The sequence below is a fragment of the Mastomys coucha genome, unplaced genomic scaffold (genome assembly GCF_008632895.1).
Source record: "Mastomys coucha isolate ucsf_1 unplaced genomic scaffold, UCSF_Mcou_1 pScaffold15, whole genome shotgun sequence".
NCBI lineage: Eukaryota > Metazoa > Chordata > Mammalia > Rodentia > Muridae > Mastomys > Mastomys coucha.
Genome location: NW_022196897.1, coordinates 10,919,582 through 10,929,966, shown reverse-complemented (window position 1 = coordinate 10,929,966; position 10,385 = coordinate 10,919,582). Strand labels below are relative to the sequence as shown.

Genomic DNA, 10,385 nt, shown 5'->3' with positions numbered 1-10,385 from the left:
ATGGATTCTTAGGCCCATAACTTTTCTTCCTAGTCAGCACAGGTTTAAAGCTTTAATTTTCCCTTACACTACCACCACTGATGCCTGGCCCTCTTTTGGAAGATTAAATATAGAGTTAGAGCAAATTAAAAGAGCAATGGAAAGATTAAAATTCCTATTTGTATTTTATCTCCAAGAGTAAGTTTTTATAGTGATTTGTATAGAGCTTTCACTTGGATAAGAAAATAATTATTTTTTTAGAGGATAATCTGGTCTTTCTCATTCCAGCTGCTGATTGCTGTGATACAGAATTGAAAGGCTGGATGGAGCCTTTTGAGACACCCTAGGCCAGTTCTTCCCGTGCCTCTCATAAGCCATATCCCATGCACTGTTTTCCCCTATTCTTGTGTGTGTGTGTGTGTGTGTGTGTGTGTGTGTGTGTGTGTGTGTGTGCCTGTGCATATGTGTGCACCTTTCTGTTCTTCCTTTTAAGTTTTTGTGTTTGAAAGGTTCTAACTTCTGTTCTGTCACTTAGTTGCACATGGACCTTACAAGATGTTACCTACATTGCCAGGTACTTTTCCATTTATTATCCTCTAGAAGACTAGAACATAATTAAACTCAGACGACATGTGCAAAACAGTGAGAAGGTGGGTCGGGCAGTGGTGGTGCACACCTTTAATCCCAGCACTTGGGAGGCAGAGGCAGGTGGATTTCTGAGTTCAAGGCCAGCCTGGTCTATGGAGTGAGTTCCAGGATAGCCAGGGCTGCACAGAGAATCCCTGTCTCGAAAAACCAAAATAAATAAATAAATAAATAAAAGCTATGAAAAGGCACCTAAACCAGCCAGAGTCTTATAAAATCCTCGGCCATGTTTTTCTTCTGCTTTGGTCTATTTTTTAAATGCCAGATGAATTGATCATTTTTTTTTATTGTTACTTAAATCAAAATGCATAAAAAAGATAAATACAATTAATTGTCCTCAAACTACTTCTGAATGTCAGGCAGATATGATTAGTTTGTTAGTCAGAAAAGATAGGTAAAAATAAATATGTACATAAATATAATTATTGTCCTGGAACACCAAGAACCTTTCTAGATAAACAAAGTTTCAAATATCTATTGTTTCAGACTAAGCCAGTCAACACAATAGCCTCCAAGACAGCCAGAAATACATGGAGCCACTCGGATTCGAAAAAATTAAACAAGTTAGTAAATAGATAAATCAATACATAAATAAATAGAAGCCAATTATCATGGGGCAATTATATAATTGCAGTAGAAGAAGAGAGTTTTCTGTGAATTGGAGTCTAGCCTGGTCTAGGTACTGGTTCCTAGCAGAATATATATGCACACACACCATGACACCCGCCCTTACATACACACACACATTGTATCTGTGCTTTAATATATATATATTCCAGTGTTTCTAATGTTCCTTTCCCGGACACATACAACTCACTTGTTTAGGTTCAGGAAGGGTGGAGTAGCCCAGAGTCCACATAACCCCAAACAGAAAAAAATAATCAAGAATCTTGCCATGAATTCAGGTCTACAGAGTGTGTGTGTGTGTGGAAGGGCTTCAAGTAAATTAAAATTACAACACAATATCACAAAAGAGTCACACAATAAAGTTGATCCTATGAGGAAATTTGCAACTCCAAATGCCCACCGTTTGAAAAAAAGACAAGACAGACTGACAGAGATACAGACAGACCAAACACAAATAATTGTCTTCAATACAGAAGTCTAGAATTAGAAAAACAAAGAAATGCAAACACACTAGATGGCAAATAACAACAACCACAACTGAAATAGAAAAGATACACAAAAATAAACCCTGTAATAAAATCCAACATGACTTCATCAGCCAGAATATTTTTTGCTTTATTCTGGCTTATTCTGTTTTATTTTTTCACAAGTGAGGGTTTCTTGTTGTTTTGTCCTGGCAGGCTTGCAATTTACAACGTAGACTAGGTTTGAGCTCACACTTACAGAGATCCACTTCCTCTCTCACCACCAGAGTTGGACAAAAGGTAGAGTATTCTTTTTTTTTTCTTATTTATTTATTTTTTGTTTGATTATTATTTTTTCAGTGTATATATGAGCTTTATCTGCACATTACTGCATGCCAAAAGAGGGTACCAAAACTTAGTAGAAGCCACTATGTGGTTCCTGCAAATTGAACTCAAGACCTCTGAAAGAGCAGCAGACAGGACTCTTGTCTGAGCCATCTCTCCAGTCTCTAAAGCTAGAATCTTCACTGACAAATTCAAGTTAAAAATAGCCCAAATGTAACATAAGTAATCAATCAAGATTAACAATAAAAGAGTAAATTCTAATAACATAGAGGGTAGATATTTGCCTGGCTCTTCTTGTGCTATTTAAGGCTTATTATAAGTAATAAAAGTTGTTTGTCTTTTATCTAAAATATAAACAATCAAGGTGGGGTAAGAACTCCAGTGTGGGGTTAAAGTTTTCTACCACACAACTGTGTTGCCATTGTTTCACATAACTAGGAAGCTCCTCAGACATAAGTCTGAAACAGTACAATGGATAATTTTGAAGAGGTAGGGCAGGGCTGATTTGATCTATTTTTGGTCTATTTTTTAAAATGCCAAATAAATGAATCATTTTATTTTTTTGTTATTTTTAATTAAAAGACATGATAAAAGATAACTATAATTAATAGTTCTCAAACTCCTTCTGTATGACAGCATATTTAGTTAATTTTGGTTTATTTGAGATGGAGTTTCTCTGCATAGCATTTATAGACAGACCGACAGACAACTTGTTAGTTTGTTTTCTTGGGTTTTTCTTTTTTTTTAGGAATGTTGCCTAGTGCCTATGAAAGCACAGACATAAGAAATAAATAAGCAAATTATCTTTGATTCACAAACCTGGAGTGGGTAATAAGTAAGACATGGACACACACATGTGGGGGTGAGAGTGCATGAAACAATTTTAACAGCCTCCCACACGTCTTTTTTATCTGATATTGAAGGAGAGATTGAGCAACGCTGTAGCAGTGGATACCATAGAAGCTTGGAGAATCAGGGACTAGAATGACTTACTACATCAGCAGCTATAACAGATGTTAGGTATTCTGACCTCATCCTTGCCTGCTAAAAGTAATGGAATTGGTACAAGTGGACCAAGGGCACAAGAAATTTACAATCCCAATATATTTTTGTTGTTGTTGTTGTTGTTATTTCTCACAGTTTTGTGTTGTTGTTGGTGGTGTTAGGTCCTTGTTAATTTATATGTATCTTCGGGAAATATGCTTTCTTTTATTTGTATACCATAGAGATAATCAAGTAACTTTAAGTTCAAATGTAAAACCTAGTGCAAGTTTTCCTCATTGGTTTGTTTGTTTGTTTGATTGATTGATTGATTGATTGTTTCATGTGACTAGGAAGCTCCACAGACATAACTCTGAAACACTAAAAGTGATGACAGAAGTTTAACAAATATCCTGTTTTGGCTTCTGCCTGTCATGTTTCTGTTTATCATGGGTTGAAGGCCCACCCATCCACAGGGTAGGCAATAGGCAGCTGACAGCCATCCATAACTCTAATTTCAGCAGATCTGACCCCTTCATCTGTCTTCTGAATGCATCAGACATGCACAGGGTTCACAGACAGAAAGAGAATCAGGTAGCCAGGCAGATAGGCAGGCAGGCAGGAAGGAAGGCAGACACCACCCTTCCCAAACACACACACACACACACACACACACACACACACACACACACAAAATAAATAATAAAATCAGATCAACAGGCATGTTGGCCAGCATTGGGGCCTAGGCCAGACACAGGATTTATCAATCAGGGCCACAATTCAGGTTTTGGAACTGTAGCTGTCTTTAGACACACAACAAGAGGGCATCAGATCCCATTACAGATGGTTGTGAGCTACCATATGAAACTGAACGGTGACTTCGAGTTAAGCATCCACTGAGGTTTTGTGCCTAAAATCCACAAATACCTGTACCAAGTTATTCCATCAATCTGGATTTAGGGATAGGAGATTTCCGTAGGAACATGTCTTTGATCTTCACATATGTTGCTCCCATTAGTTGGGGTATTCAACTGTTCAAGGGACTTGCCTTGTCTAACATTCATGTCTTAACTCACTAACAAGAATGTCACTTACCCACACACGTCTCTGCCATCTGTAGGATGTCACTTCCCACAAAGGTCTTGGGAACTTACACTTCACTGGAACCCTACTGAAAATGGAAGTTTTACCACAAATAGGTTTGTTGTTGTTGTTTTTGTTTATTTTTATCAGTGCAGCTTTATCTCTTATGTTGTGATACATATCCAGGGGAACTTATAAAAACAAGTAAATACCATAAAAGGTTATACAAGGGTTCAGGAAATGCTTCTGGGTGGTCAGTTCAGGTTCAAGCTTATTGTGGGTAACTATACCACAACATCAGAATGGCAGCTGAATGTTGACCCCAGAAAGATTTTTGGGTTTGATTTCTTGCTAGTTTGTTGTATATTTAATTCAATTTCAAAATGTATCTGTGTGTGTGTGTGTCTCTCTGTCCATGTGCATTGCTGTGAAAGCAGGCACCTGTATGTGTGTATGTATGTTTGACAGTGCAGGTATGTGATGGAGGTGTGGTGAGTAGGTGACATCCTAAGTCTATGTGGGTTTTGGTGCCACAAAGGCAGCTCCATTCAGTTCTCATTTTTTGTTTAGTGTGTGTGTGTGTGTCTGTGTGTGTGTGTGTGTGTATACATTAGTTTCATGCTTACTTAGTGTTTACTTATTTGAAACAGTGTTTCTTAGGAATAGGTTCTATCTTCCAAGCAGACTGAACTCAGAGATCTTCCTGCCTCTGCCTCAAGAATGATGGGATGAAGGGAGTGCACCACCACACCCATGTTGGCTTGCTTTTCTTTCTTAAATCCAAGAAGGTATTTTCTTTTTTGTTTCTTCTTCTGTTACTTTATTGTATGTTTAGTTTAATTTCTAAATCTCTACCCCCTTTCTCTCTGTCTCTCTCCATCTCTCTGTTTCTATCTCTGTCTCTAAGGGTGTGTACATTTGTCTGTGTGTTTATGTGAGTGTGTGTGTGTGTGTGTGTGTGTGTGTGTGTTTATGTGGGTGTGTATATGTGTGTGTATGGCAGTCTAGCTGTCTGGCTTTCTTTCTGTGTCTTTGGGTATAGAGGGAATATGTTGACTACGAAGCTATGATACAGATACTTTGTAGAACACAGTTCAAAAGTTTTCAATAATCCTGTGAAGAAGAAAGAGAAAGAAAGAGAGGTTGAGGGAGAGAAAAACAAAAGGCTTAAAAATCAGCACCCAAGCTTTTTCTTGTCCTATCTCAACTGCTAATAACCACCACAACTTCCTTTGCACCATGTACTAGGACAGGACCCAGTGTATGTTCACTGCTGAAATTTATAGCTCTAATTTCCTACATTAAGAAAGAAAAGCAGCGGCTGGGAATTTGACTCAGCATTAAGAGCACTGACTGCTCTTCCAGAGGTCCTGAGTTCAAATCCCAGCAACTACATGGTAGATCACAACCATCTGTAATGGGATCTGATGCCCTCTTCTTGTGTGTCTGAAGACAGCTACAGTGTACTCATATACATAAAATAAATAAAATCTTAAAAAGAAAGAAGAGCAGTGAATCCTGAGGCATAAAACACTGAAAACTTCTTTAGTAAAATCCAATATTCTTTTGTGATCAAAAGTCTATAGACAATAGTACAAGATGTCTCTATAAAATAGAAACCAGAGTAATTTTTGCCTCATTCTGCTTTGTACCTAGATAGGGCTTCTTTTTGTGTAGCCCTGGCAGCCCCTGAGTGTGATTTGTAGACTAGGCTAGGCTTAAACACAGAGATCTATCTATGTCTTCCACCACTACCACTACCACTGCCTAGCAAAAGCTAGAAACTGAAATAATAAAAAGGTGAGTATGTGAGCCAAGCATGATAGCACACATTTAATCCCAGCATTCAAAGGGCCGAGGCAGGCAGATCTGTTTTAAGACCTGATTAATCTACAGAGGAAGTTGTATGACACCCAGGGACCAGAATGAGTTGCTACAACAGTAGATATTTCACTGAAAATACAGATTCAGAGTGTAGGGATTCTGACCCCATCCTTGCTTAATAAAAGTAATAACAGTGGTCACTGATCAAGGGAATAAGAAATTCACAAATTCCAATATGCTTTTTTGTTGTTATTCCTTATGTGAATAACACTTCGAGGTTGACTTCCTTGTTCTAAAAAGCTCTCTGTTTTTAGGAATGCTTACTCCCCTATCTAGAACAGGCTTTTAGGAAAAGGATGTTCCTAGCTGTGTGGGCCCATGCTGAGAGAGGCACACCAGGAAATAGACAGTAGGGATGGAAGACATAGTGGCCTAACCTGCTATCTATATCCAACTAAGCTCATGCTTTATAAATGGCTTGTGTTCTCTATCTATCTATCGATCTATCTATCTATCTATCTATCTATCTACCTATCTATCTCTTTCTCCTTTCATTCCAGATGCTTGATTGCTTGATACCCTGATTTGAGAGCATGGGAAACAAAAATGACACTGGGTGGTGAGCAGAGAAACGAGAGTTCTCAATAGAGTAGTATACTGTCTAGTAGGCTCTAAGCTATTTGCCTGATACTTCTGGGCTCTTGGAATCATTTCATGATCTCTCCTCCCCTTCTTACTGCTCCCCTGCACATACATCTCTCCAAGCCAGGAACAAAGGGTCTACAGGGCAGAAAGAATGTATGTACTCCCACCATCAGCAACATCCCAGCTTCTCCTTACATACCAGTAGACTACCAGTTCGCTTTGCTCCAAGGTGTCAGGCAGGCCTCAGTTAAGAATCTTCATGAGGGCCCCAATTTTCTCTCTGACTTCATCTGATGCCTGGTTGAGCTTTGGGAAGACCAAAGGAAGAAGGCTGACTGTACGGATGATGGCAACATGAGCCTGTAAAGGCAGAGAAGGCAAGGTCAGTCCCTCTAACCCTCTGATCATTATCACCTCTCTCTCTCTCTCTCTCTCTCTCTCTCTCTCTCTCTCACTCTCTCTCCCTCCCTCCCTCCCTCCTTCCCTCTCTCCCTCTCTTCTCCCTCTTCTCTCTCTCTCCTTCTGTTCAACTATAAGGCAATTGCAGGCCAGTCTGGCCTTCCTCTTTGAGTCAGGCCACCCAGTACTACCTTACTTTGTTTCTTCACTTGTTTCCTTAATTCAAAGTTAATTATATCTATTTTTTTTCTTCATTTCATTAGTTGAGTGTTCATAGCCCCTGAGATCAGTACCTAGATCACGCCTGCCTCCAGCTCACAGAGTTCTACCTGCCTTTGCCTACTGTGTCATGTGATTAAAGACATGCAGAACCACACCTGACTTTCTTTCATTGTACATGTAGTTTAATTTCAAATTTTATTCATGTCTGGGGGGGTGGGGGTTGTAGGTCACATTTCAATTTCTTCAGTAACTGTGTGGTTGGCCACAGGCCATGATTAACTTTCTGTAAGATAAAGCACAATGGCACTAACCATATAAGACTGGCAGACTTCCACTGAGCACTCTGATTATCCTGACACCTCTGTCTTTAAACATTAGACTCAATAGCAACACCCAGCTTCCAAAGTGGTTTCTTTGTTTCATTTTCTTTTTCTTGATGCTCTGTTTTTGTTAGAATTCAGAGTCAAAGTAAAACAGGAAAAAACAACCCAAAGTGATCAATGTGTCACCCTGAGTTCTTTGCCCTGTCTATTTTGGTTTTGTTGTTCTCTGTGCTTGCTATCCTCCAGATGATAGGGCTGTAAATCCAATTTATATGTAGTGACTTGTAAGGAGGCTCTACTGATCTAAAGAGTACCCTTGAAATAAAATGAGAATCAAAGCAAGGACTTGTAATAAAATATATGGATAAAATACAATTTCTATTATTAAAAAAGCTCCCCTCCTCCACAAAAGAAAGAGAGAAAGAAAGAAAGAAAAAAAGGAAGGAAGGAAAAAGAAAGAAAGAAAGAAAGAAAGAAAGAAGGAAGGAAGGAAGGAAGAAAGAAAGAAAGAAAGAAAGAAAGAAAGAAAGAAAGAAAGAAAGAGAAAGAAAAGGAAAACCAGCAACACTTTACTGACTGGATGAGTTCCTTTTCTGCATATCCAACCACTCCCTGAGAGCTAGGTAGTGTACAATTCTGTCCTCGTTGGACTATTGAGGTTAAGAAAAATGGGATCCACCTATTCAGTTATGTGATGCCATTATCAATACTGGGTAGTCTTACATATATCAAAGGACAGTGAGTTATAAAACATTCACTAAAATTATGACTGATTTCATGCAGAAAATTTGCCACTGCAAAGACATAGCTCATAATTTAAGAGCACTGGCTGCTCTAACAGTCCCAGAGCAACTGACACCCTTCTCATGGCCTGTGTGGCCACCAGGATTTCTCAGATAGTTTGCAGACCAACAGACATGCAACCCCCTCACACATACAAGGAGATGTAGTTGGGTGTGGGGCGGGTATAGGTGTTGAGGGAGAATTTAGGTAGCTTGAACAAATATATAATTGGCAAATTTATTCTTTTATTTACTTCATTTTATTTAGTGTACAGTGCAAGAGGGAAAGTAGACTTCACCATACTTAGGGTACCACCTATGGGTCAAAAGGAAGAACTGTCTTCTTTTTTGAGATTGATCCATCCATTGGGAAGGAGGGTAGGCAGCCCGGATGTGTTGGTATGTATTCCTGATTCTTTATCAAAAACACTTTGATTCTGACCTTTCTTCTGATTCCCCAGGACAGGATGGGAACCCAGCACATATAGAAAGGAAAACCACATCAAGCAAGTCAGCATGCAGGAAAAAACCAAAACCAAAAAATGTCTGTTAAGTTGGACCCAACAAAGCAAGCTCACATTCCACAAATCTGAGACCCTGAGACTCATCCCTGGCTGGAAGGAGAGAACTGAGTGTAGCACACACAGAGTCGGTCATCTGAGTCCATCACTCACCCAGCCCCGATGTTCACTTCACTAGGTCATAGCCTCTAGCACCTCACTTTGTTCCAGATAATCATGGTGGCTTGAGCATTTAATCTCAGCAATCAAGATCTCCTTTATAGGTCAGCATGATCTCTCGAGTAAGAAGAAATAGAGAAAATAAACTCAATATTTCTTTGTTAGAACAGTTATAAGTTTTAAAGAATATAACAACTTGACATTCAAAGCCTCTGGTTTACTATCACCTTCCTCACATATCTAAGCCAATGCTTCCTAATGACTGTCTCTTTCTCCATGACTGCCCTCAACTCTGGGTGTTGAGTGGTGAGTATGTATGTATCTTTGTGTATGTATGCACAGGACTACCATCACTGGAGGATTAAATATAAACAAACAAGACAGGAAAGCTTGAGGAACTGTAGAAATAGACAAATATTTTCTTTCTTCTTTTCATAGAAAGAAAAAGAAAAAAAAGCTGTCACTGTAGCAACATCCGCCACCATTACCACCACTACCACCAACAACAACAAAAGGAAACTTGTCAGTCTCCTTTTATTATAATAATCAAAATTAAAAATTGTGTGTGTTTGTGTGTGATCCACAGCACAATCCTCACAGGAGGATTAAATAAAAATCAACCAAGAGAGCCAAGGCTACATAACAAAATTATTAAAACACACACGATAGATAGATAGATAGATAGATAGATAGATAGACAGACAGACAGACAGACAGAGACAAATAAGCAGACAGATAAAGTAAGGAGGAAAAGGAGAGAGCACAAGAAGGCTAATAAGGGCTCATCATAACCCCTAGAAAACAAGGAAAGCTGGAGGGAGTGGTCAACCTCCTTATGTTTATGAAAGACAAAATCAAAAGAAAAAGTGAAATGAAACAAAATAAACCTTCCAAATATTTTATTTCTTCTCTTCAGATACAAAAAAAAAAAAAATTAAAAAAAAAGACAATAATCAAAAAGAGAGAGACAGAGAGAAAGAGAAACAGAGAAGAAAATATGTATTTTGACCACTTTTTATTAGGACAAGATAGTAATAACTATAAAAATTAAAACTAGTTCATCTTATTCTAAATTGTATCAATGAGTATTGATACAATTGATTCTGTTAAGTAAGAGATGAATACCAGGTCAACACCCTCAAAATTTAATCAGGAACTAAAGAACACCCAAAAACCCCACAAATAAACAAAAAGAAAGCCAGGCTACCTTCTTTCCTTAGATAAAAAGAAAAAGAAAAAGAAAAGTGATCAAGCGGTCAAGCTCATTACAGTTGAGGTTTTTGTTTGTTTGTTTGGTTTGGTTTGGTTTGGTTTTTGGTTTTCTTGGTTTTTTGAGACAGGGTTTCTCTGTGTAGCCCTGGCTGTCCTGGAACTCACTCTGTAGAC

At 38.5% G+C, this 10,385-nt stretch overlaps 1 long non-coding RNA gene across 1 annotated transcript in view; it reads right to left on the bottom strand.

Moving 5' to 3' along the window:
- Window positions 1-5,074: 5,074 nt before the first annotated feature.
- The window catches only part of LOC116091870, a 58,947-nt gene continuing 53,636 nt past the window's right edge, over window positions 5,075-10,385 (bottom strand). Inside the window, exons 2-3 of the long non-coding RNA XR_004119098.1 lie at window positions 6,793-6,953; window positions 5,075-5,237 (exon numbers count right to left, since the gene is read on the bottom strand). This is a non-coding gene — a long non-coding RNA (uncharacterized LOC116091870). The remainder of the gene's footprint in view (window positions 5,238-6,792; window positions 6,954-10,385) is intronic.